Source organism: Pongo abelii, chromosome 1, assembly GCF_028885655.2.
Source record: "Pongo abelii isolate AG06213 chromosome 1, NHGRI_mPonAbe1-v2.0_pri, whole genome shotgun sequence".
Lineage (NCBI taxonomy): Eukaryota > Metazoa > Chordata > Mammalia > Primates > Hominidae > Pongo > Pongo abelii.
This window is the reverse complement of record NC_071985.2, coordinates 41,541,171-41,568,960: the sequence shown is the minus strand read 5'-3', so window position 1 is coordinate 41,568,960 and position 27,790 is coordinate 41,541,171. Positions and strand designations below refer to the sequence as shown.

Genomic DNA, 27,790 nt, shown 5'->3' with positions numbered 1-27,790 from the left:
TTCATTATCTTAGTTTTATAGATCAAGAAACTGATGCTCAGAGAGGCTAGATAACATGCCCAGCATCTCTCAAATAGCAAATGGAGGAGCTGAGCTTTGTACTCAAGCCTGTCCCTATTGTCAAGTTAACTCAAGACCCTAAACGTGGATCTGCTCATGTTGGAAATGGTTCTTAGTTTTTTCCATCTGTAGATGGAGTACAAAACGTTGTGTACTTGTGAAAATGTTTAATTAGTTCTTTAACTATGTTTGGCATTTTACTTTTTTTATTTGTGGGTTTTTTTCATATTATCTGGGTTCACATTTTTACAATGCACCTTCATTGTCAGTGAACGATGGAAGACGCAGAAAACAAAACACTTTGTTGTTATTGGGTGTTGGTGCTGGTTTTCTCTTTTTTGAATTTTCTCCAAAGTATTTCTCTGTATAGCTACTGTAATCTGATGCTCAGTAAACATCCTCTTAATTGGAATGCTGTTGGTAGTTGGGAGAACTCATCTGACTTTTACATCTTTTTGTCCTCCTTGGGTGTGCTTATCACTCACCTCTTGTCCAATTTTCTTTGTTATATTATAGATTGAATTTTCAAATGCTGCTTCATAGTGATGACAGCCTTTCTTTCCAAGGATTCCTTTCCTGTTTAAGACGTTTCACACACCATTGTTTAAGCACAAGCACATTTAATCTTGAGCCATTGATAACATCTCCTGCAAGACTTCTGCTTCTCCTCTGCTTTATGGGTGTTTGATTCCATTCATTCGTTTTGTGTAATGTCCTTATTACATAATGTATTCTGTTGTGGCTTCCTTTTTTCTTTTGCTCTCTAAGCAATTTAATTGGCCATTTGGGGAGTCATATTACTTTTTTTCTGCTTAGGATTTTAAACTCTGTTCTCAATGGGGCTGAGAATTAGTCTAGCATGTTTCTCAGTCTGCTTTTTCATTTTTACGTGTATAATGAAAGCACACTCAAGAGGAGAAATAGCCCTTGCAGCTATTCCCCATTGCCTCATTGCCTTCTCTGAGGGGCTCTACTTACTAATTTTTTCCTCTCTGTCGGGTTTCTAGGTTTTCAAGCTGGGACTTTCACTGCCTCTGGCTCACCTGCTGCCCTGAGCATCTTGCTGGTTATTCCGTCTGAATAAAAATAGTAGCTCACATTTATTTATTAATATATACAGGTGTCTATTTTATAAAGCACATTGAAATACATTATCTGACTTGAGTCTGACTTAAATACAGTAAGTAAACATTATTATCTCTATCTTACAGATGAGGAACTAAGATGTAAGGAGGTGAAGTCATTTTCCCAAAACCAGACAAACTAAGTGGCAGATGCAGGATGTAGACCTTATATTTTTCTAATATTTTCTTATTTTTTAAAAATATAGTCAAATTCTTTCTGGTTCCTAGTAATCAGATAGTGAGTTTTCAAAAAAAATGTATAAAGAAGCTAACGGAAAATAAAAAGGAAATAAATGTGGGAAAAAACAAAGTATAAATCTGATGAATATTGACACATTTCTTCTAGCCCTAACTCTGAACCACGTATTTCTTCACTGATTTGTATTCACTTTCTTTTACTACATAAGAAATCACCACAAACTTAGAAGCTTAAAATAACACCCATTTGTCAGCTCACAGTTCTGTGGGCCAGGCAGGTTTTGAATCTGGCATGGCATAGCTGAGTTCCTTGCTCAGGGTATCATAAGGCTAAAATGAAGATGTTAACCAGGCTGGCCTCTTACCTGGAAGCTCTGAGGAAGACTCTACTTCAAGCTCATTCTTATTCTTGGCAAAACTCAGTTCCTTGTGGTTGTAGGACTGAGATTCCTGTTTGTTTGCTGGCTGTCAGCTAGAGGCTGCTTTCAACTCCTAGAGCCACATAAATTTCTTAACAGGCGGTCCCCTCCATCTTCAAGCCAGCAGTGGAGGCTGAAATCCCTCTCATGCTTCAAATCTCCACTTCCTCTTCTGCAACAAGCTAGAAGAAACTCTCTGCTTTCGAAAGGCTCAGATGATTAGGTCCAGCTCACCCAGATCATCTATCTTAAGGCTAACTGTGCCAAATTAATATAACCTAATGATGGGAGGAAAATCCATCATATTCATAGTCCTGGGGATTATGTAGGGTGTGTATACGGGGGTCAGTGTGGGAGGCGGGAGGAAACATCTTAGAATTCTGTCTTCTGGAGAAAATACTATTTGAGGTACACAGGCTCTGCTTTTTTTTCTACCATCTTAAGTAACACCACTGGCTCTAGAACCCCTACTGTAAGGCCTGTAGGGATCCCTAAAACCTCTCCAACACTAATTGTTGATTTCCTCTCTGAGTGGGGCCTCAGACAGCCTCACTGGACTTTCAGGTGCTCTCAGGTGTGTAACAGACCATTCCTGACTCTAGCCCCAAGAGTTCTTAAATCTGCCTTTCTACATGCTGCCAAAGGTCCTTTGGCTCCCAAATCTTGAAAATCCTACTCTCATTCTTGATCCATCTGTTCCTGTTCTGGGTGGCTTGCCAGCAATCACTAACTGATAACAGTGGTCTCTGCTCCATGGGGAACTTGAGTGTCTTCCTTTAGGGTCCTAGCCGGTATCAGGCCTGGTCCTGGTCCTATCCTACTTTCTATGTAGCATAAGATAATGCATTATACTTGGGCTCGGCTCTGGAAGCTACTGTGACTTTCTCTCCTTATCCTGGACAGATCAACATTAATGAAAGTGTCATCCTCCCAACTGCCCACCACCCACTTTGGCACCTCCCAGCCATTTCTCATTTCTGATGAGGACCTCACTGAATTCTCTCTGAAACCTCATTTGCTGAGCTGGGTGACAGACATCACAGGATCTGGTCAATACCATAGTCTGGTACTTCTGACCATGATTCCCTCTAAATAATAAGGTAGAATACCTGCCTCAGGGAAGGGATCTTTTAAAATGACAGCTTTAACATGTTATATTATGTGTCCAACACTTTCTTCACTGACTTACTGTATACAAGGATTATGGCCATACTACGGGGAAAGTATTATTAGACATATTTTACCAATGAAGAAATTGAGGCTCAGGAAGTTCAAACCACTTGCCTAAGGATACAGAACTAATAAGTGACAGAAGCAGCACAGTTCACACCTCTTCCACTCCCCTGACTACTTGTTCTTAAAGAATCACACACACTATGAGAATGCCAAGAACACAGCGAAAGAAAGTGGTGTTGCGCTCTCACACTTGGGCTTCTCGACACTTGTGTCCCATGTGTTTTTTAAAACCTTTGTTTTAGGAAACGTTCTGCGGCAGTCGTTTCTTCAATCTGCATCTGGTTCCATCACTGTGGCTGCTGCTCGCACATCCCAACAAAGTGCTGCGCTGCGAAGGGTTTCACAGGGACTCAAACAACAAAGCAACTCTTAAAAAGTGTCCCATAAAGTGCCATATGCAAACATCATGTGTGGCGTGCACATTTTCGGCAGCGGCAGAATGTCTGCTTCCTGTGTGGATGCATGGGTGGGTGCACTGGAGACAGGGATATTTTCTGAGTAGTATGACTGTGTTTGGGTGCAGCATTAGGTACCCAGGCACACATGTTGGCCTGACACCCCTTACTCTTGGGTGTAGAACAGATCTACAACAGAAAGGGCTTGTGGTAGGAGTAGATTCCTTTGTTCTGACCCTGGTAGACTCAGCACTGCCATTTCATTGTTTCTAAGAAAGGCTCTGCTGCCAAATCAATCTTAGTACCTGCCAAGAGCACTGTTTCCTTCTAGGAGAATCTTCCCAGCCCCTGGCCTCTGCCAGGGCCTCAGGCTGAGTGGGGCTGGCCAGGTCCTATATCCACTCTCCTTACCTTAGACAAGAAGGAGGAAACTGATTCAAGGACAGCCAGTCCATAGACTGACCAGCAACCTGTAAGGTGGCCAGGTATGGAATCTCTTTCCTACCACAAGCAGTGTGGTCAACTAGGCCAATCAAGTTCTCATTCTTGGAAATCTGAATTGGAGATTATAGAGAGAACCAGGCAGCTGGCAGAAAGAGAAAACAGCAGACAGAAGAAGGGAGATAACATGAGAGTAATGGGGCCACATTCATGGTGAAACACTCGGAACTGGGAACTCCTGAGATGGATGAGGGAGATGAGGCAGCCCAATGCTTAGAGTGGCCAGGGATCCCGAATGTCCTCCTGACACCTCCCTCTGACACCTGGCTGGATTTTTGTCTCTACTCTGGTATTACAGTGAGATTTTAGTCTCTTTAATTACATCAATTAGGATGCTTTGGGCTGCAAGTAACACAAAACCCAACTAAAAGCAGTCTTCATAAGAAAAATAAGTCATCTCACTTAACAAGACAATCCTAAGCATTTCCCGCACTCCCTGGGTTGGCTAATTTAGTGGCTCAACAATGTCATGAAGACCCCAGATGTTTCCTGAATTTCTTCTCAGCACCCTCTATTTTTCTTGTCCTTCTAGCCTACTTTCTCTCATGGTATCAGAAGCCTGCAAAAGTTCCAGGCAATGACATCCAGAGATGAAAAAGGAAAAAAAAAGGGAATGCACCTTTCCTGTGCCCCTTTTAAAGCAAAAGGAAAATACCCCACCAACTCCCCAGCAAGCTTCTCTCACGTCTTGTTGGTCAGAATTGCACCCTCTACCCATTCCTAAATCAATCACTGGTGCCAGCAGGGAGGAATGCAGCCGCCTGAAGCCAGGGTAGCTCTATCCTTCAACCCAGTCAATGTCACTCCTCTGTTAGCCAGGGAGAAGGCAAACAGCAGTGTCTGCTCCACTTACTACCTCATCTACTGAACAATAGAGCTCCATTTCATGAGATGACCTGGTTACATCTGTTTCCTTCAACTCAGAGAGTTTGCTAACACCCAGATCAGCCTTAGCAAGTTGAAGACATGATCTTCAGTAGGTACTCTTTGAGAGTAGTTGAGAGCTGAGTGGTTATGTAAATACAATATTATATGGAGCCCTAAAATTTCCATCGCTTTCTAATATTTTATGGGGCCCCAAACACACACAACAGAGACTCCAAGGAATGAACCTATCATGCCGCTGCTAACTCTGGGCTTCTCAGTTCATTTCTTGCCTCCTTGGGCGTCTTAAGCAGTGATGGCATTCTGTCTTTCCATGCAGGGCTTGCTTCTAGCTGATACACAGGCTTTTCTGGAACAGTGGTTTTCAAAACTTCTTCGTGCATCAGAGAATCTCTTGAAGGGCTCCTTAAAAATTGCTGGGCTCAAAAGGACAACGCATGAAGCTTAGGAGTGAAGGGACTTCCTGAGCAGAAATGGACAAACTTCAGTCTTTTTATTGTCTTTGCAGTATTCTATAGATAATTTCCTTAATTTGTAAATTTAGTGACCATTAGCTACTGATCATTTAATGGGCAGCGATTCTAACAGTATGAAGTCCACAATGTTCTATGTCCCTAGCCTGCCATTTTTCAGCTGCATGTAAAATGGGGTAGGATGAGATAATCGATCATTATAAAGATTTAACTATTTTATGTTGCAGCGGCCATATTTTCAAGGGATGAAACCATCTCGCACACAACAATGAAGGTACTTGGCCATAGACTTGGAATGAGACCATATATGGGGATGAGATTCTTCTAGATCCTGATACTGTTCTACTGGCCTGTGTGTACATGGGGTCCTTCAGCTGAGGCCTTGCAAGGCAAGCAAGCTGTGCCATGTTTGTAGATGGGGCAGAGGAAGCTAGAACAATGGAAAAGTAACCTATTTATGCTAGGTCCACCTATTGAAACAAGGTAGGAGTTAGGCTAGGGTCCTTAACTTCCTTAAGGCATACTTTTCTAGCTACCTTCTGCCCTGTGTCTGGTACCTACATCCTTGATGATTGTTCTCTTTGATCCACTGTGGAGATATATATATCTCCACATATCTCATATATATATATATATATATATATATATATATATATATGAAAAGCAAAAAAAATAAATTGCTGGGCTGGCACTACCTCAAAGCTTCTGATCCAGGAGGCCTAGGAGGGGGCAGCTAAGATGCATTTCTTACTAGTTCCCAGGTGATGCTTCTGCTGCTAGTCTGGGCACCACACTTTGAGAATCACAGCTCTAGGGCTAGGGGTGCTAATCTTCATTCCAAATGGAAGGGAGGCTGCTAAGGAGTCCACTTAAGTAATTTTTCCTGCGATAAAGACTTGCTTCCTTGTCACTTGCTGTCAACACCCCTCTACACAGCAGCGACTGCCTGGCTTAATTCTTAAAGTAGAGGCCTCTCAATAGACAGGGTGGACACTTCTTCGCCTCCTGGCAGGAGAGAGAAAGAAGGGACTTCAATCTTTGGTTGGCAGAGCCTGACTAGGCAGTCGGGCACAGAACCCTAGGGCTTTCCCACCCCTTTGCTTTCTCACTTGTAAAACGAAGAAAGGTACTGGTCCTGCCAGCTTCACAGGTTGCTGTACGTAGAGGAATGGTTGGTTGAAAGTGCTCTGAATAACGCAGGCTCTTTAGGACTCGCAAACAGCCTTAATCGCAGTAAGGGGGCACATCAGGGCTGTGAGAAGGCCCCCTTGAGGGCTCGGCACAGGTGATTCTGGGCTCCTTGTGCTTGCCAGCCTCCTAAAGTAGGTGCCCACTTTCAGAAGCTCTGCACGCCCCACCTGGGCGCCTCTGCTGGAGGTCTGCCTGGCCCGGGGCACCCGTTTGCGCGCGAGGATTTCTATTGCAGAGAATGAAACCACCGTCACTTTCCGTCCGTGGTCTACTCCGGGGTCCCCATCCCACGTAAGTGTTGTGGAACCCCGAGGTGATGAGCCCGGGGGAAGCCAGCATCTCCTGCCCTCCAGTGCCGGCGCCCGGCAGAGTCCCGGGACTCGGAGTTTTTGCCGCCGCTGAGGACGCGGCGCGGACTGCTGGTCGCGTCGCCGAGGGAGGGCCCGGGCAGCCCTGCAGCGCGTCTCAGCGGAGCCCTGGGGGCCGCGCCGCTCCTCCAAACATGATTCAGAACCGCCCGTCAGCCTTGGCTCCAGCGACTGGCGCGAGCGAAACGGGCTTGGCTGTCTCGGCCCCGTCTGAACCCTGCGGGCCGCGGGCCAGGGGCGGGCCGGGATCCGCCGCGCCAGGACCCTGCAGACCCGGCCGCGGCCGGCCCGAGTGCCTCCCGCCGGGGCCTTACGCCCACGGTCCACGCTTGCAACACCCGGGCTGTACGGCGGGGTCCGCAGCTGGCTCTGTGCCTGGGACTCCGGGCTCCCTGCGCATCCCGTGCCGCACCCCTTGCCTTAACCCCAAGCGGACGGGTCCTGGGGCTTCACCGGCCGGGCCGGAGCCCCAGCCCCACAACTCCCCCCCTCCCACCGCACTGCCCCTCTGCGCTGTGGCGGGAGTCGGGGACTGGGGCCAGAGAAAGGAGATGCGCCAGTCCTCAAGTCTCTTGAGCCATTTCGGGTCCGGGCGCGCCCCCCAGGGCTACAGTCGCGCGAGGTTCCAGATAGTGCAGCTGTGTGGCGCCAGGCTTCCAGCGGGTTCTTAGTGGGGGCTCTCTTTGTGAGTCTGTGGGCAGAGATTTGCCTTGGAGGGTCGCACCTGGCTACAGAAGCATGAGACTTAGTTTCCGGGAAGCAGAGGGGCCTTGGGATAAGGAACTGAAGCTTCTGGGGGGTAGTTTGGAATTTTGGTTCCACCAATTATCAGCTGTCCAACCTGGAGAAATCCACTCCCCCTCTTTTCTTGGTTATAAATAACTATAGCTACCATTTGAGTGCTTATTATTTTCCATGTACTTTACATATGTTATTTTTATCTTTCCAACGATTTTGCAGGCCATATTCTGCTGATGGAGAAATGGGATCTCATCCAAGGAAAGTGACTTGCCAGGGTTACACCACTAGTAAGTGGAGACCTATGACTTGAACCTGTCTCTAACTCCAGAGACTGTACTTTCTCTGTGAGAACACTGACACCAAAGAATTTTAAAACTGTAAGATGGTGACGGATACCATTCTCTTCTGACCTGTCCTCAGGCCACGTCCTGAAGTCCAGGCTGAAAGCATGACCTTTCTTTCTCTCTACCTCCTCAGCCACACTTCCCTAGGCGGGTCAGAGTGCAAGAGGTAGGGTCTGGGACTGGGGACCCCTGGGTCAGCCTTGCACACCACCCCCACCTGGACCCTTCCCATCCTCATTTCTACCCCACACTGCTCCATGTCCTTGAGAGACAAGGTGGTGTCACTGTCGTGGCATTTCTCCTCCACTACCAGTTGCAGAAGAGGATTTTCTCCTGTGCTCAGAGTGGGAAGAAGACCAAGAAGGTCTGTACAGTAACTCGAGACCCCTGGGGCCCAGTTTGAGCTCTTAGGATGCCAGCAGTGCCTCAACTTTCTCATCTGTGTTTAGAATTCACTTTGCAGAGAAAATGAGTGGACTCTTGGGGAGAGGAGGGCCTGAGTGTCAGACAAATTTGGGTGCCAGTCTTTTGTAAAATGGAATCTATTGATCATGCCACCACCAGCCTTGCCTGACCCCACAAGAGTTGCGGTAAGACTCAAAATGGATAATGGCCACACAGTGCTCTGGGAAGTGCGAAGTGCCTCATAAACATAAGGTGGTATTATTCATAGAAGCCACGGCAGGCAACAGGAATACAAAGATGAATGCCATCTTGGAATCTTTCAGGCTAGCAGGGGAAATATGAATGGCCATACAAATAGTTAAAATATAAAACAGGGCATGCAAATGCTCCACCAATATGCCCGCATGGTGCCAACTCATACTGATTTTGTAATAACAAAGAATATATACAGGTCTATCTGGGTGACCTCTACTACTATTGCAAGAACTACTCTCCACAATGGCTCTAGCCAATCTGTCTCCCCTCTCCAATTAGCCTCCTTCTTACCACCTGCGTGATCTATGGCAGGATTTTTTTTCCTTTGGAGTGTGTTTGTATTAGTTCCCTATTGCTGCTGTGATTGATAACCACACACGTAGTGGCTTAAAACAACACACGTTTGTTATCTTACAGTTCTGGATGTAAGAAGCCCAAAATGTGTCTCACTGGGCTAAAATCAAGGTGTCAGCAGGACTGTTCCTTCTGGAGGCTCTGGGGGAGACTCTGTTTCCTTGACTTCTCCAGATTTTCAAGGCCACTTGCATTCCTTGGTCTGCGGCCCCTTCTCCATCTTCAAAGCTATCAGTGACCAGCTGAGTCTTTCTCACATTGAATCACTGCCACCTCTGCTTCTGTGGACACATCTCCTTCTCTGCCTAACACTGTTTTCTCCCCATCTCAAGACTCTTAATATAATTATATCTTTAAAGTTCCTTTTGCCTTGTAAGGTAGCAGTTTCACAGGTTCCAGGAATTAAGACCTGGACATCTTTGAGGGCGAGGGAGCATTTATCAAAAAACAAAAACCCTAGGGCCTCAAACAAAACATTTTTTAAAGAGAAATATAAAAGGTTCAACTCTTCTTCTTCAAATAAGTAACATAGCAACTTTTTCTATAAATGTAACAAATTCTGAAAAAAAACAAAAAAAACAAAAACAACTTTCAGTTCCTAACTACACCCATAAAAAATGAGACTCCCTGGTGTCAGGGAAGAAGAAACAATGGGTGACAATAAATAGACTCCACATAAAAGGGAAAGGAAAGGCTCCCTAGGCTGAGAAGTTATGATATGTGCTTCACTGGGAATGTAGGTACAGCCTTTGGAAATGATTAGTTGTTAACAATTGTCCACAGCTCTTCAGCTGCTCTACTTTATAATCCCTTGGTGCAGTGACACCTAAAACATTTTTTTAAATAACTCAATCAACTGTATTTTTTAGAAAAATTTTAGTTCCCAGCAATATTGAGCAGAAAGTAGAGTTCCTTGTCCCTTCACACTCCTCCCACTTAAAACATTTTTAAAGCATTAATAGAATTCTTGGCTCCTTATTTTCCCTCCAAAAGAAATTCCTACATAAAAAACAAAAATCGTGCTGCTCTGGTTCAAGTGGACTCATGGAGTCCCTCAACCTCTGTAAATCCTACTACATGGTTTAACACCTGTTTTGCAGTTACTTCTCTGAGTGGAATAATGAGAATAACTCAAGTTAGAAAGTACCCTCTGGACCACAGAAGTAGGGAGACTGCCATGTTGGAAATTATTCTCCAGGCTTCAGAAGCAAGAATTGTCATAATATTCTCCCAGGAATTGGAAAAGAGCAGGCTCTTGTTCTGACGTAGAAGCATAGACTCTTCTAGGCCATAAATCTGCTTATTTTAGTTACAATAGTGAAAGGGCCAGTGGGCAACACGGTAAAAAGTTCATGGTCTCAGAAACTGGGGACTTGGATGAGGCAGCTGGGATGTAGGGGACATATTAATTAAGACCTAGCGTGGGCCTTTCGTATTCTGGGTCAGATAAGTGAACAAGCAGGTGAGGTTCTGTGTGGGCTACCCTGGAATACAGTGTTGCGTAGGGTTGTGTGAGAGGTGCAGGGAACGCCTAGAAAACTTTGCAGGGAGAATGTTTTCTAAGCCAACACCTAGAAGACAAGCAAGAGTTTGCTGGGCAGAGAGTGAAGCTGGGCGCGGCTGGGATCATGGGGCCGGATGTGCACAGCCGGGACATGGGGAAGAGCTGCAGTGGAGAGTGGGGTATGGTGGAGAGCAGTCAGGGCCAGACGATGCTGGCGGGCCTGGAGGCCTTGGGAACGCTGACTTTCTCCAAGAGCTGGGGGTGCCAGGACAGGGTCCCAAGCAGGGGCCCTACGTGGCCTGGTTTGCTCTTCACTGGCAAGCTCCATGGCCCTGGGCAATGTGCTTCTTCTGTTTTTCTTCTTCTCATCAGTGCCTGGCTGAGCTCTGGAATCGTTTCCTGCTCTGAGCCTGAAATTTCAAGCAGTAAGAAGACGGTCCACAGCCCCGTTACTGGGGCTTTGCAAATGCGACGTTCCCAGTGGCCCTCTCCCAGGCTCCGGGCCTCCGGGTAGAGGAACTTCTGTCTGTAAAGGATGAAGGCGACCTTGCTCAGACTGCAGCGGGATGGAGAAACGTGACCCAGCGGAGGGGCTTTCGGCTGCGAGGTGCAAGAGGCGACCCGAGGGGTGAAGGCAAGGCGAGTGCGGTCAGCGCACCGGGCTGGACGGCCTCCCCGCCGGCCGGGGAATTCGTTCCCAGCTCCACCCGCATATCACTGCCTCTATCGTGCTTTTGGGGCCTCAGAGGGAGGCTGCATGGCCCGGAGGCCTGAAATCCGCCATTTGTTCCCTTCCGGGGCGGCACAGCCACAGCTCACTGAAGGCTACAGCCTCGGCAGCCGGAAGCGCCGGCCGGGCGCTTGGCCAGCGACCGCCTCGGGTCGGCCTCGAGTCTGCGCAGGCGCAGGCCGGGGAAGCCGGGCGCGGTGGTGTTTCTGCGGCCCGCGGCTGCCCTCTCGTGGCCGCAACGCGCCATGGCACGGCCGCTTCTACTCAGCGGAGGGGCGCTGGCCGGGCGGCGGCGGGTCCGGCCAGCCGGGGAGACCAGCCAAGCGCTGTGTTTTTCCAGGTCCGCGCGGGCCAGGGGAACCCTGCGTGTTTGCTTGGTGGGAGTGGTTTACTGGGAAAGTAGACGGAAGGTACCCTGCAAATCGGCATGCACTGTATTGTTTGGGAGTCAACAGCCTGGAAAGTAAATATCAGGTGAGGGCAGTGCTGGGAACCACCGCCTGCCCCCTCTCCTGGCCTTGGCCCTGACTTTGAGCGCGGCACCGCGGGCCAAACAGCTCGGCGGCCCAGGGGAGAGGGAGGAGGAGGAGGCAGGCAGCGGGGGAGGTGTCAAGACTCAGAAATAAGAGCCAGCTAGGCCCAACCTACGCCTGCCACCTCAGGGGCTGCAAACAGGGAATACCATCCCTTCTGCCCACCCCACGAAGACATCGTACACCCCGACGAGTCACCATTCCAGAAAGGCTAGCTTTCTGCAAGGGTGCGGGGGCGGTGAGAGTGGAGGGGTTGCTCAGGGCCCACCCAAGCATAACTGTCTGAAGGGCACACCCCACAACGGAAGGTTTAGGTGAGAGGGGTGAACCCACACTCTGGCACGAGAATCATGTGTTCTGTTCCACGCAGGGAGCCGCACTACATAGAGTTCTCTTTAAATTCATCTTCACTAGCTGGGTGTGCCTGAGTCTTCTCCTATCTCCTGATTCTGAGTTAACTTTTTGCGTCCCACCCTGTTCTTGTCTCCAGCAGTCGCTTTGGAATGTGTTTCCTCTCGTCCGGGGTTTGAAGATTAGTCATGAAAAACATCACTCTGCCCTTGCTGAAGTGCATGTTGGCTACTCGATCATTCCACCTGTATGCCCCAAGACGGTCTGCTAAGGAGGGCTCCCCTCTTTTCCATGCCTCTCAGCTCCAGACTCCATCCCATCCATCGACATTATCCTGTGCCCCTGGGGGAGGAGGGCGGGGGAGGGTTTCTGTGCCTGGATTATTGGTGGGAGGAGAGCAAGTGCAGAAATGAAGCTATGACTCTTGCAGAAGTCATGCATTCCGTTCAAGGATATTCCTTTCCGTGGCCTCCACACATTCCCTCTGGCTGCAGGCCCCTGGGATTTTTCTGTGTGACCCCGTCACATTGCATCTGTATAGATTGTCAAAGCACCTCATGACTGTGGAGGAAGAAGTCGGGGACAGAACATGGATCTGGAAGGCTCACAGCATGGATTTGGTAGGGTGACACAATGTCCCATGTTCTTCTAGAAATGTCTAGACTAGGTGATTGATTCTATCGGAGATCTGGCATAATGCTCCTGCCACATGGGCAAATTGAGATCCAGAGAGAAGTGACTGGCCCAGGTCACTCAGCCAGCTGGTGACTTAGCTGGAATTCGTTCCCAGGTCTCCTGACATCCAGTTCATTCATTTTTTGCACATGTTTCCTGAGGACTTACTGTATGCTAGGCACTGTTGTAGGTGCTAGGAATATACAAAGTGCCCGTATAGAGCTTGTGTCTTGCAGTGTGTATGTGGGGAGATTGTGGATAAACAAATAAACAGATTTATCCAGAATGCCACATGGTTAAAAGTTTTTATGATACTCAGTGCCTCTTTTCCTCTTGTTTTTGAAGGGAATGGGTTTGAGGCTTGAGAAGAGATGTTCACTTATACATTGGGTCATTAAATAAACAGAGGATGCCCCACTATGTGCCAGATGCTGTGCAGGGCACACAGATATAAAGGCAGGGATCTGTCTTCAAAAGCTGCCACCAGCTGGGCAGATAAGGTATTCCTCTTAGCATCTTTACATGGATTTCTGTAATTGTTATGCTAATTGTTTTTCTCCCCAGATCTCTCCCAAAAAGGATGCTTGTAGGAAACGATGATTCTGAAATGGTACAAATCTCTTTCCCAGAAGGCATCTCAAAGCCAGCCGCTGCTACTGACTTATTGATGGCTATCACCCAGTGGCCTTGGGGAGGCGGTGGGCAGCTCAACCACTGCCTGTAATAAGGAGAGACAAGTCAGCATCCGCCCTGCAGTGAAAAATAGAACAAAAAGCTGCCGGCACCTGCAGGATCAAAGCACATGAGCAATCACAGTGTCTCTGGGTTAAATAGATCAGCGAAGGCCAGGCAGCCAGCAGATGTCATGGAACTTTTTGGGGGAGAAGTCTGGGTTATGGAGGAAGCCTCAGCTGGATTTCAGTACCTTACAAGATGCTGTTCTGTGGCTCTCTCCTGCTAACCTTCCTTGGACATGGAATACTCTTCCCTCTATCCTCCCTCTTCACCACTGCTGTTCCCAAAGTCTAAAAAGATGGGGGCAGGAGGTGAGACAGGAGGGGAAGGGAAAAGAATACTGGACCAGGAGGCAGGTGACACTGGATCTGTGAGTGTAGGCAATGCTGAATGACTTCCATGGCCTCAGTCTCCCCATCTGTAAAATGGGAAGGTTGATATATGGCCTCAAACTTTCTGCCCATTTTGATAAACCATATTTCACCAAAAAGAGGCAGAGGGGATCTGTTGCTTTTCAGGTTCCTGTCCAGTTACTTCTAGGTCAGACAGAATGATTGCCCCAATGATTCTGGGTCTGCAGACTCAGTCTGTGAAACCCCATTTCTTGGGGGAGTTGGGATCAGGACAGGCAAGAAGACTACACTATTCCCGCCTCCTATTTGCTCCCTCTTGCCAGTGGGGAAATCCGTGGCAACCTTAGAGTAATCTTGGACGGGTGGGGGGATGAGTTATTATTGGTATTTTTATCTGCAAAGAATATTTTCAGATGTTGTTTGTGCATTTAAATGTACATGCAGTTCTAGAGTAGAAGACCCTGGTGGTTGCGGTGCTGTGAGGCATTTTGTATATATTTATCTCACTCAAGAAGAACTGTGGGGTCCTTGTGAAAGTAAGTGTGTGTGTGTGTGTGTGTGTGTGTGTGTGTGTGTGTGTGTGCATGTCCTGAGTCAGCTTGAGTCCTGAGCCTTTTGTCTTTGCTCCTGAGTAAGCCACTGGGGGAGGTAAATATATAATTGGAGAAAGAAATGTGTCAGGAAATAACTTCTTTACTCGTGGAAAGTCATTGAAAACTCTTGCTTTTGTGTATGAGCACAGCACCCTGTAGGCAGGTGAGGAGTCTTAGAACAGAGGGGGAGCAAACCAGACACGTACTAAAGAAACCTCCATGTTTGATATAAACCCAATGCACAGGTCCACACAGGGCATGTAGGTGTGCTCCACAGGGGCACCACACAGACCTGTGTGATGGCAAGCCCAGATGCATGTACAACTAAACATCCTCACAGATACACTTTAATGTAGGTGGAGACCTGGTGTTATGGGTTAGACTATGTCCCCCCACAAAATATATGCTCAAGTCTCATCTTCCATCTACCTTATTTGGAAATAGGGTCTTTGCAGATGTAAACTGGTTAAGATAATAAAAAATAAATAAATAAATAAATAAAGGTAATGGCAACAATGAAAAAAAAATAAGTCATCCTGGGATAGGGTGGGAGAGCCCTAATTCAATGTGACTGGTGTCTTCGAAAGAAGAGGGGAATTTGGACACAGAGACACAGCTGAACTTACTGAGCAGAGCCTCCCAGATGCTGCAAACTCAAGGAGGCCTCTGTGCTCAGATCTTTATTCTCTCTCTCTCTCTCTCTCTCTCTGTCTCTGGTACAGGATTTATGCTTTTTGGCAGTTCTTTCCTCTTCATTTCCCCATCTCTCCAATTACACATTCATATACACATAAACACTCCGATACCCTCAAACCACCAGAAGCCACATCAGAGACTTGAGAGCTTTGGACCAGGAACTGATGGAGACAAAGACGACCTAGGAAGATGGCTACATGGGGAATGGAGGCAGAGATTGGAGTTATGTAGCCACAAGGGAAGGAACTCCTGGGGCTCCCAGAAGCTGGAAGAAACAAGGATCCTTCCCCTATAGGCTTTGGAGGGAGCGTGGCTCTTCAACACCTTGGTTTTGGACTTCTAGCTCCAGAAGTGTAAGAGAATAAATTTCTGTGATCTCATACTCAGTTCATGGTGCTATATGATGGTAGCCCTAGAAACTAAGATACCCAGGTATGTTGGATGTATGGGTCAGGCCCACACCCAGGGTGCACAGGGCCTTTGGTTAAAAAATCTCTCATTTCTGTGGGGAATCCATTGCCAGTGGTCTGGATGGCATGGCCACTGCCTTTCTTCAGGGATGTGCACAAGACCCTGGCCTGGCCAATCGGAATACCTCATGCCCAGGACCACAGTAATTGGGTCAGGGGTTGTCAAGATTTATATAAATGATTTACCTAAAATGTTTAAATGTTTTGTTAAAATATTTAAAATAAAAAATGTCTCTAAGATTTCAGTTGCCAATTGTTTTTTGCGAGTATATACAAATACAACTGATTTTTACATATTGGTTTTGTATCCTGTATACTTGCTAAATTCATGCATTAGTTGTATTTGTCTAGATTTCTTAGAATTTTCTATGTACACAAATCACAACATCTGTGAATATACACAACATTACTTCTCCTTTTCCAAAACTTATGCTTTTCACTTCTTGTTCTTGCCTTGTTGCACTGGGTAGAACCTCAGTTGTATATTAAATATTTTGTAATCCCAGCACTTTGGGAGGCTGAGGCAGGCGGATCACGAGGTCAGGAGATCGAGACCATCCTGGCTAACATGGTGAAACCCCGTCTCTACTAAAAATACAAAAAATTAGCCTGGCGCGGTGGCAGGCGCCTATAGTCCCAGCTACTCAGGAGGCTGAGGCAGGAGAATGGCATAAACCCAGGAGGCGGAGCTTGAAGTGAGCCAAGATAGCACCACTGCAGTCTGGCCTGGGTGAAAGAGCGAGACTCCGTCTCAAAAAAAAAAAAAAAAAAAAAAGTAGACATTTGAGCCTTCTTTCCAGTCTTGGGAAGACACTATTCAGTCTTTTGCCCTTGCCTGCTTCTAAGCTGCCAAAGCCTGTGCTGTTGTGGGGAAATGTCACTCTGTGGGCCAGCCATGGTGTGAGTGTGCAGATGGGACAACAGCAGCAGGTGCATTCTCCTGGGAGGCCAGGCCTGGTGGCAGGCATCTGTAATCCCCGCTATTTGGGAGGCTGAAGCCGGAGGGTGGCTTGAGCCTGGGAGTTCGAGTCCTGCCTGAGCCACACAGCGAGACACTGTCTCTTAAAACAAAAAATAAAAAACAAAACCAACAACCCCCACGCTTGTCTGCCAAATTTTCCTGGGGAAGGCAAGACACACAATTAAGAAAGTAAACATTGAATTTATGTCATCCTTGTCTGTATCTCAGTAGCCATAGTTGTGGATTCCTTCAGTTCTCTCTTGGTAGAAGGTGGGGCCTGAATAAATGATGACATAAAGCCAGCTGAACTTAATGAGCAGAGCCTCCCAGATGCTGCAAACTCAAGGAGGCCTCTGTGCTCAGATCTTTATTCTCTCTCTCTCTCTCTGTCTCTGGCACAGCGTTTATACTTTTTGGCAGTTCTTTCCTCTTCAATCCCCCATCTCTTCAATTACACATTCATGTACACATAAACACTCCGATACCCTCAAACCACCAAAAGCCACATCAGAGACTTGAGAGCTTTAGACCAGGAACTGATGGAGACAAAGACGACCTAGGAATGGTTGATTGCCCTACCCTCAGGAGTTTACAATTACTGATAGAGACAGAAGTCTTTGCAGGAGGTGGGGGGTGGGGGATAGGAGAAACTTTACAAACACACCTGTCAGCATACACAGGGATAATAATAGGAAAGGGGGTTTTCATACAAGGGAAGCATTTGGAAACTGGGGGGTCCTACAAAGCTGTATAATCCAGCATCTGTTGAGATGCAGGAGACCACCCCAGCTCCCAGGCCTGCCTTGATAAACACCTTGAATTTGCAAGATGAAGTTTGAGGATGGGGAGGAGATGCCAATTATAGCCTATATTAATGAGGCTATAAAGTAAATAGTTGTAGCCTCATATTACCAAGCACGAAGGGAATATTTTGGGTAATCTAAGTGGAAAGTCCAGAGCGTAAGTCTGGCTTTAGGCATGGCGGGGTAGTAGCCTAAGGCTCACATCCTACCAGTTAGCAACCAACCCCAGGAAGAATAAAGCTCCTTCCCCACTAGCTTTGGCAGAAAAGTCCTATAGGAAGATCTGAATAGCTGGGTTTGGGTCACATGACCACCCCAACCCAGTCGCTGTGACCAAGGGCATGAGGTATTCTGATTGGCCAGGCCAGGGTCTTGTGCACATCCCTGAAGAGGGGCAGTGGCCATGCCATCCAGACCACTGGCAATGGATTCCCCACAGAAATATTTTACTAGAAGAAGTAGGGAGCTCAGTTCTGGACAGGCAGCACAATTGCAGCCTATGACACCCTCTAAGCCTTAACTCCATGTATGACTGTATGAAGCAAATGACTTATCCTCATGATGCATGTTTCTTCATCTGAAAGAGGGGTCATAGTTTTGATTTATGTTATATTTACACAATGCATAGCATGAAGCCGATGGTCAAGAATGCACTCTGAGATGTTAGGGGGTATTCTATTCAACTGGAGCCCGTGGCACAGACATTTTCTTTGTAGCAAGCCACAGAGTAAGTGGTTTCATTCCCTGAGCCTCAATACCCGGTGGCCAACTAGGGTAACGGATTTCTGTCCTTGGAAAGGCACAGAGCTCATCAGAAAGTGCATGCAGGCCAGGCGCAGTGGCTCACCCCTGTAATCCCAGCACTTTGGGAGGCCATGGTGGGTGGATCACAAGGTCAAGAGATTGAGACCATCCTGGCCAACATGGTGAAACCCCGTCTCTACTAAAAATACAAAAATTAGCTGGGTGTGGTGGCAGGTGCCTGTAGTCCGAGCTACTTGGGAGGTTGAGGCAGGAGAATCGCTTGAACCTGGGAGGTGGAGGTTGCAGGGAGCCGAGATTGCGCCACTGCACTCCAGCCTGAGCCTGATAACAGAGCGAGACTAGGTCTCGAAAAAAAAAAAAAAAAAAGAAGGCAGGCAGTAGGGATTCTCAACCCCTCTCCTTCTTTCTCCCTGTATGGGATACCATGATCACATGCTTGTAGCTCAGAGCATGGTCCCTGAGGACACAAAGACAGGTGTCAAGTAGGTGGGTCTTGGGACATGCACTATGTGGCCCTCTTTTCTCCAGCTATCCCTGTCCCAACTCAAGCACAAATAAGATTACAGAAAGCCACAGAAGGCAGTATTCAGGAATTTAAAAGATAAACGTGCACGGGGTAATTGAATAGCATTCTGCTGAAAAATGAGCTCTCAGAGCTCATAATCGAGGCTATGCTTTAGTGGAGGGGCTCTCCCCGTCTCCCTTTGCAAACCCAGGAGGCCAGCAGCTTTAACCCTTTGGGAGGGCTGTACTAGGGAAGGGCAGGCTTTGGCTTTGTGAGGACTATCTGAGGACTTGTGGGAAAAGTCCGATGATGGAATGAGGCGTCGGTGTTAGAAGGAGCCCCTTGTTTAAGCTGAGGGTGGAGAAGTGGGATAGGCCCTGTGATTGCCAAGGGCCCATCAGCTCTGAGATTCCGATTCTACCATTATGATTTTTCGGATTCAACCATCAGAGATCTGCTGAGAGTGTACCATCTATCTCATCAGCACTGGGCTCTGCACTATGGAATAAACACACAAATAGTGAGAAACTAGCATTCAGTATGTGCCAAGCACTATTTTAAATACTTTACATAGAAGAATGAATTTGATCCTCACAGCAGCCACAGGAGGTAAGTTCTATTATTGTCCTAATTCGACCATCAAAGAAACCGAGGCTGAGTTTAAGTAACTTACTCAAGTTCATATGCTAGTAAGGAGAGAAGCAGAATTTAGACCCAGGGACAGGAGAAAGAATATGATATGCGTATTTAAGTATAAAAATATGATAACACAATCCCTGCTCACTTGAATTCACCATCTTGTGGGGAGCAAGGTGTCTGAAGGTTTGAAAACAAAGGGACATTATATGAGACCCAGAGTGGAAGGGCTGTCAGGGCCCTTTTTGTCAATCCCCTGCCTCTAAGGCCCAGCCTTTCTCAGCCACCCTTGGTAATAGTTGAGGACGGATGTTGCCCTTGGAACCATTACTCACGAATGTGGCACACACCCCTACTCCCCCAAACCCACCTCCCTCTCCCCTTTTCTCCCTTTCTCTGGTTATTGTAATTATTTTGGAATTTACAGAATAATCTGTCACCAAGTCCTCCAGAACAAATTGAATGTCAGATTTATAAAACAACCTAATAAAGCAGATGGCATTACCCGCTGGTAAATCTCTTCCCCGTTTCCTGCCCCACCCCCTCCCCACTTCAGTGTCTCAGAAGGCTGATAGATTATCCATTTACAGCCAGATTAATCCTGAACAGTATAAACATGGGGAGAAAATTACACTTTCTTGTCCCCATAATTGATAAGAAGGATGCATTAATCTATAAAGCCCAGAGGAAAGGCCCATCTGTCTGCCCAGACAATCGTGGGGATGTCTGGGAAAGAAGAAGACCCGTCCATCTGTCTGTCTGTCTGTCTGTCTGCTTTTTTGTCAGAAACCACTTTTTCAGAAGCTGCCCTCCCCTTCCCTGGCCCCAGAAACTGGGCACCTGTAACCTTAGACAGTCCCCCGGCCCTGCGCGGGAGCTAGCAAGGTTCAAGGACCCACATCTCAGGATTCCAGGCCAGGGACAGAGACTCTGCCTCTCTCCAGCTTTCGTCTTCTTTCCAGAAGTTACGTTCATTGCAGAGATGTCCACAAGCCCAGCTCTGCGGTGTTCCTAAGCTTGCCTTTGGTTTCCTCCGACCAGCCCTTGAGGAGATTCCAAGCAAAATTTGTTCAGTAAGATTCTCATTCAATTCCCTGCCTGCTCTCTCCTATTGCTTTATAACTTTTTGCAAATTTACACACTTCCCTCCCTGTTCCCCCCTCTCCCAGCACCTTCCCTGTTAGAGGCAGCTGCGAGGCATTAATTATCTCCTTGAGGCCTGTCAGAGCTGTCAGGAAACATCCCAAGGGCCGATTCCTGCCAGTGGAAGGATGCGGTGGAGCCAGGGTTTCTGGTAGACTCTGCTCAAGAATTGACCGTCCCCTCCCAGCTCAGAGGTGATACTGACTAGGACACATGAATACTGCCCCACTCCCTCTCTGTTTGGAGGATTTCCTAAGGCTCCTCTAGTCACTGTGCTTGGGATGGCTTGAGGAGGAGATGAAGGGAGCATGGCAGGTGGGTGGATTTATCTAGAGTGGGAGAGAGAGCCAGGGGAAGTCCTGGAAGGTCCCACCTGGCCGGAAGAACCTCGTTCGCCAGAAGGATCTCAGTGAGATAAATAGAAAATTAAAATGAAGATGGGGGAGGAAGACAGGCAGAGGAGACCGCCAGAAAATGCCGAGGGGCCAGAAAAAAGGGATGTTGAGAGATGGAATAAAAGAAGTCTATGGCAAGAGCTCGCAGTTCCTGCCTCCAGCATGGATGGGCATGTTTTGGGGTCTGGGGATCTCTGCTCCCTTAGTCTCTACTGCGTTGTTTCCTCTGGAGGAGAGAGGGGGTGCTGCCTCCAAAGTGAGGCACGTTCCTGATGCACTCCCTATTTTGTGTGGCGGTGCACTGAGTGCCCAGGGTCTGAGTAAACAGCAGGAATCTCACAGGTGGGTTGTGTTTTACCAAATACTTCACACCCACCCCCAGACTGCAGACTACCTTTGGTTAGGCTTTTCCAAAGAGGTGGACTGTGGGAGGAAATGCCGTGGATTGAAGTGTGGGCTCCCAGGGCCACTTGTCTCTGCCGGAATTGGTGGACACAGGAGGACTTCTGACAAATGTTCCAGTCTTTGTCTTGCGACTCCCAGCTCTTTGTACCAATGGTGCACGCTACTCCCGGCTGAAGTTTGAGGATGACGCTAACCAGATTTTCCAGACTGGACTGTAGCTCTTAGAGCACTGATGGTGCTTGGGCTGTTCTTTGGGTTCCAGAGTTGAACAAAGTTAAACGGTGCTTCTTCCCCTGGCTTACTTTTTGGTATTCTTTGCTTTCCATCTCTTCTCTACTTTGGCTAATTTTTCTCCACTTCTTTCTGGTTTTTTTTTTGTTTTTCCTTTTGGTCTCTACATTCTACAACTTTGATTGTGGGTTTGATACAATCTCAACGAAATTGTAAATACTAACTCATTTTGGTTTCATGCTTTTCTTTTTAAAATAAATGATTAAGTTCTACATATGTATATATTTTAAATTGACAATTGTAATTTTAAAGGAGAAAAAGATTAGTGACTCTGATTCTAGGGTTCTATAAACTTGGATGTAATATCATTCCATTTTCATTTACCAATTTTAATAAAAATTATTACAACATGAATTATAAAGTAATAATATGTAAATTATCTAGAGAAACCAACAAAGCACTCAATTTTAGCCCCTTAAATGTAGTAATTAATTCTGGATGATCATCTAAGGTTTGGAGGGTTAATTTTAATAGGTGTACATTTGAGTAATAAAATGAAATTTTTTACTATTATTTGAGAGTCTCAAACTGCTTCAATCAATTAACTTGTTCTGTCTAAAGAGGCAGTTTTTATGCTGTTTTAACAGTGAAAGCTGAGTTTCTTGGTTCTATCACTTCATTTTCATAGAGCCACAACCAGCATTAGCCTCCCACATGCTGTCCAAAGAGCAGGTTGTTGGTTTTTTTGCTTTATTTAAATTTGAAAAGCCTTGTGTTAGACATCCTCAAAAGATACAAGGAAAGTGAGAAATGCTATTTTTGTCTTTAAAAAGACAAGGCAGAGTTAGAAAATGTGCCTGTCCCAAAGATGTCATTAAGAATGTTACAAAACAAAACCAGCTGTTAAAAAAAAAAAAAGTGACATGACATGAGAGAGAAATGGAGAATGGGGAACTGGATTTTGTATTTGTCATATCTCATATTTTTTCTCATATTGTCCCCTGTGCCTAGACTGCCTGTCCCATACTCTATGTCTCATACGTTCCTGGCGTCCCTTCCCCTTCTCCTTGGTAGAAGTGACTGCTCCTCCTTTGGGTGGTCACTGTGTCTGCTCCATGCTTCTATTAACATCTTCTTGCATTTTAATGTTATTCCATGTTTGTAAATTTAAGATTAAAGAAGCTCAGTAAACCACAAACAAGATCAACTCAAGGAAAACCTCACCTAATCTCATAGTCAAAATGGTAAAAATCAAAGAAAAGAAAGACTCTTTAAAGCTGCTAGACGAAAAGCTACACATTACATATAGGGGAACACACGTTCTGAGGGCTGCAGGTTTCTTCTTGTCCCATGAAGGTCGGAAGATGGGATCAACATCTCTAAAGTACTAAAAGAAGGAACTGTCAACTCAGGATTCTACATCCAGCAGAAATATCCTGCAGGTGTGAAGTCAAAATAGAGCTACTCTCAGATGCAGGAAAAGCGATATAATTTGTTACCAGAATACATTTTCTGTAATAAATGATAAAGGAAATTCATCAGAGGCCAAAAGATAATGATAACAAAAGAAAGTTGGATTTTAGGGAATGAAGGAAGAGCAACAGAAGTGGTAACTATCTGGGTAAATATAAGAGACTTTTTAAAAAAGTTTTAAAAAACACCTAGGACCATTGGAAGCAAAATTTATAACATTAGCTGGTGGAGTTTTTAATGTGTGAGGATATAGTCAAATGACAATTATAACATATAAGTCATTTGAAGGGAATATTAAAGGACTTTTATGTGGTTGCAAAGCTTCTATATTTTACTTGAATGTGAAAAAATATATATATATATATAGTAATCTCTAAAGCAACCACTAAAAAATAATACAAACAGATTTAGCCACAATGCTAATGATAAATTTAAAAAGAGTACTAAAAATTATTTAAGTAACCCGAAAGAAGGCTGAAAAAGGGGCATATAGGAAAGAAACTAGAGGGAGGCTGGGCGCAGTTGTTCATGCTTATAATCCCAGGACTTTGGTAGGCCAAGGCAGGAGGATCGCTTGAGCCCAGGAGTTTGAGACCAGCTTGGCCAACATAGCAAGACTCCCTCTCTATAAAAAATTAAGAAAAAAAAAATTAGCCAGGCATGATGGCATGTGCTTGTAGTCCCAGCTACTCAGGAGGCTGAGAGGGGAAGATCACTTGAGCTCAGGAGTTTGAGGCTCTAGTGAGCTATGATGGTGACACTGCACTTCAGTCCAGATGACAGAGCAAGACACTGTCTCAAAAAAAGAAAAACAAATAAAAAAAGAAGAGACAAATGGAAATCAAAGAGTAAAGTGGTAGAACTAAATCCAACAATATGAATATGTACATTAAATGCTGATGATCTAAACCCTTCAATTAAAAGTCCGGGATTGACAGAGTGAATAAAAAGGCAAGTCATTATTATATGCTGCCGTCAAATGACACGCTTCAAATGCAAAGTCACAGATAGGTTTAAAGTAAATATATACCATGCAAATAATAAGCATAAGAAGGCTAGAATGGCTATTTTTAAATCAGCTACAATAGATTTCAAGACAAAGAGTATCACTAGAGATAAAGAGGGGCATTTCATAATGATAAAAGGGACAGTTCATCCAGAAGACATAGCAATTATAAATGTATACGAACCTAGTAACAGCACCATTCCAATCCTGGAAATAAAAACAATAAAAAGGAATGAGCTTTGATACATAACCTAGATGAATCTGAAATCATTATATTTAGTAAAAAAAAAAAAAGCCAGGCAAAAAATAGCACATACCATATAATTTCATTTATATAAAATTCTGGAAAATACACACTAATTTATAATGACAGAAAGTAGATTAGCGGTTGCTTAGAAATGGAGGTGGAGGCAGGCATGGATGTTGAAGAACACAAATAAGTTTTTGGAAGGGATGGAAATGTTTGTTGTCTTTATCATGGCAATTTTTTTGAATGTACAATGGTCAAAACTCAACAAAGTACATTTAAATATGGAGTTTAGTGTACTTCAGTTATAACTCAGTAAGATCGGAGAAAAATAAATGCCTAAAAAAAGTAACGAGTACTTACTAAACACTTCTAACTTCAATCTAATACGACAGGAGTTGTCCTCTTCTTTTTCCTTTCCTTATTTGTATCTCATTCTTCCACAGTGATTCTCTCCAAAAGGTTCTTAGCCTCCCTGGTTCTCAACAACATCAGCATATATAGTGATTTGCCAAAATAGTTTGGAAATTGTTATTGTATATCATTATCAAAACAAAACAAAGTTCAAACTTTCTTTTCAGTTCTTATTTTATTTAGAACATGTCCCCCTGAGAATGTACAGTTCAAATACTATGTTCAAGAGTTACTTGGATTGGGGGGAGAGATAGCATTAGGAGACATACCTAATGTAAATGACTATTTAATGGGTGCAGCACACCAACATGGCACATGTATACATATGTAAGAAACCTGCATGTTGTGCACATGTACCCTAGAACTTAAGTATAATTAAAAATATATATATATAAATAGAGTACATTATATGCAAAGTTAAAAAAAAAAGAGTTACTTGGATTGATGTTTCCCTTCTGTATAGACACTTACACCTTGTCAACTACCAAAGGTATATAGATAAATTCATTTGTTTCTGTTTGTACAACTTTCCTCATCAAACATGAGGAAAATGTTTGATGATTTAATTTTATTTTCATGTACAGTAAAATATTTGGTGGGTCAAAAAGTAAAACTAAACAAAAGGTACATTTAGAGAATTGTTCCCCTTTCTCAGCATTTTCTTCTTGTTTCAACTCACTCCCTGCCAGGAATCAATTTCTCTGGCTTCTGATTTATCCCTCCTATGTTTCTTTTGCAAAAATGGGCGTATATTTTTATTTTACTTTCTTTCATACAAAAATATACTATCTATGATTTTTACTTTAAAATATCCTGGCAATCACTTCACATCAATTTACAGAGCTATTTCTCATTTTTATAGCTGTGTATTATGCCTTTGAATGGATGTGCAATGACTTATTCTACCAATCTATCATTCACATATGCATAACAGATTCTTCCCAATATTTTGTCCTTATAAATAATACTATAAGTTGAGAATCTTAATTAAAACATCTGAAATTCAAAATGCTCCCAAATCCAAAATGTTTTGAGTGCCGACATGATGCCACGAGTGGAAAATCTCACACCAGACTTTGTTTCATGGGTCACAGTCAAAATGCAGTTAAAACTTTGTTTCATGCATAAAATTATTAAAAATATTGTATAAAGTTAAGTTCAGGCTACATGTATAGGGTATATATAAAACATAAATGAATATTATATTTAGACTTGGGTCTGACGCCCAAGATAGTTCATTATTCGTATGCAAATATTACAAAATCCAAAAAGTATCTGAACTTGGAAACACTTCTGTTCCCAAGCATTTCAGCTAAGGGATACTCAGCGTGTACCATGAATGATCTTGTACGTATTTTGTTTCACATTTTAGGATATGGATCTTCAAAGTAAATTAATATGTTATTATTTATTGGATGAAAGGTTAAATCTATACATAGTTATGTTAGATATTGCCAGATATTAGATATTATATTAAATATTGCCACATCCCTTCTGTAGAGTTCTACCATTTTGCATTCCCACCAGCATTGAAATTGAGTGCCAATTTTTCCATATCCTGTCAACAGAATGCTTTGTGAAGCTTTTGAAATTTTGCCAATCTTGTAATTGCAAGATGGTATCTATGTGATTTTAATTAGCATTTCTCTTATTCTGATGCTCTTTTTATATATTTATGGATGATTTGTATATCTTTCTTTGTTTCCTTGATTTTTATGAGTTGTTTGTGTAACAGGGATGTTAAACCTTTATCTGTGATATGCACTGCCAATTGCTAATATTTTCCCATTATATAATGTGTCTTTTGACTGTGTTTTTGGTGATTTCAGCCATGTAAGAGTTTTTTAAATGTAATTGTATTAATCAATATTGTCTTTTATTGATTCTGAATTGGGAGTCATAATAAGACTTTTTAATAAGCCAGATTATAAGATAACTCACCTGTGTCCTAGTCCATGTTACTGTAAAGGAATACCAAGGCTGGGTAATTGCTGGGTAATTTATAAAGAAAAGAGGTTTATTTCACTCATGATTCTGCAGGCTTTTTAGGAGAAGCATGGTGCCAGCATCTACTTCTGGTGAGAGCTTCAAGCTGTGTCCACTCACAGCAGAAGGCAGGGGCGAGCCACCTTGTGCAGAAATCACATGATGAGAGTGGAGGCAAGAGAGAGAAGAATCAAGAGAGGAGGAAGGTGCCAGGTTCTTGTTAACAACCAGGTGTCTCAGGAACTAATAGAGTGATAACTCACTCATTACGGTGAGGAGGCATCATGCCATTTATGAGAGATCCGCCCCCATGACTCAAAACACCTTCCAGTAGGCACCCCCTCCAACATCGAGGATCAGATTTTAACATGAGATTTGGAGGGGTCAAATATCCAAACCATAGCACCCTGTTTTCCTTTAACCCTGTGTGATTTCATGTATGCATCACACATCTGATCTATTTGCAGTTTATTCTTGGATAGGGTGTGAGGTATGGTTCCAATTTTATCCTTTTCCAAATAGTTATCCAATCGCCTTAGCATTATTTATTTTAAAGTTCGTCTTTTCTCCGGTGATTTGATATGATACCTTTTTCATATAATACATTTCTTATGGACTTCATCTATTTCTTTATCTCCTGCTTTATTAGTCTGCCTATTAGTGCAGCAGTACCATACTGTTTTAATTTTGGACAGAGCCTCTGTGTTTTAATTGATGCACTAAATCCCTGTGTGGGTATTGTAATTCTATTAATTGAGGAGCTATTTCTGCTATGTTATTTTATATTTTATTTTTATTCTACATTTATTTTATTTTTTATTTGTTTTCTTTATGGTTTCTATTGGATAGATCAAATTTTCTTATGCTTATTTAAAAGCTTTATCTTCTACTTTTTTATTATGGTGGCTGCCTTTAATCCAAAACCTATAATTATATTTATTTGTCTTGATAATGTCTACAATTTTAGTTTTGAGGGGTTAGAACAGCAGGGGGGAGCAAACCAGACAAGTACTAAAGAAACCTCCATGTTTGATATAAACCCAATGCACAGGTCCACACAGACAGGGCATGGAGGTGTGCTCCGCAAGGGCACCACACAGACCTGTGTGAGGGCAAGCCCGGACGCATGTACAACTAAACATCCTCACAGATACACTTTAGTGTAGGTGGAGACCTGGTTTATGGGTTTTTCTGTTTCTTTTTTTTCTTTTTGTTATTTGGATATGCTTTT

At 44.4% G+C, this 27,790-nt stretch overlaps 1 long non-coding RNA gene across 1 annotated transcript; it reads left to right on the top strand.

Moving 5' to 3' along the window:
- Nucleotides 1-6,688: 6,688 nt before the first annotated feature.
- LOC129060175 (uncharacterized) lies at nt 6,689-15,829 on the top strand. Its single transcript, XR_008526666.1, has 3 exons — nt 6,689-6,773; nt 7,811-7,935; nt 13,307-15,829. It is a non-coding gene; the product is annotated as an uncharacterized LOC129060175 (long non-coding RNA).
- Nucleotides 15,830-27,790: the final 11,961 nt, after the last annotated feature.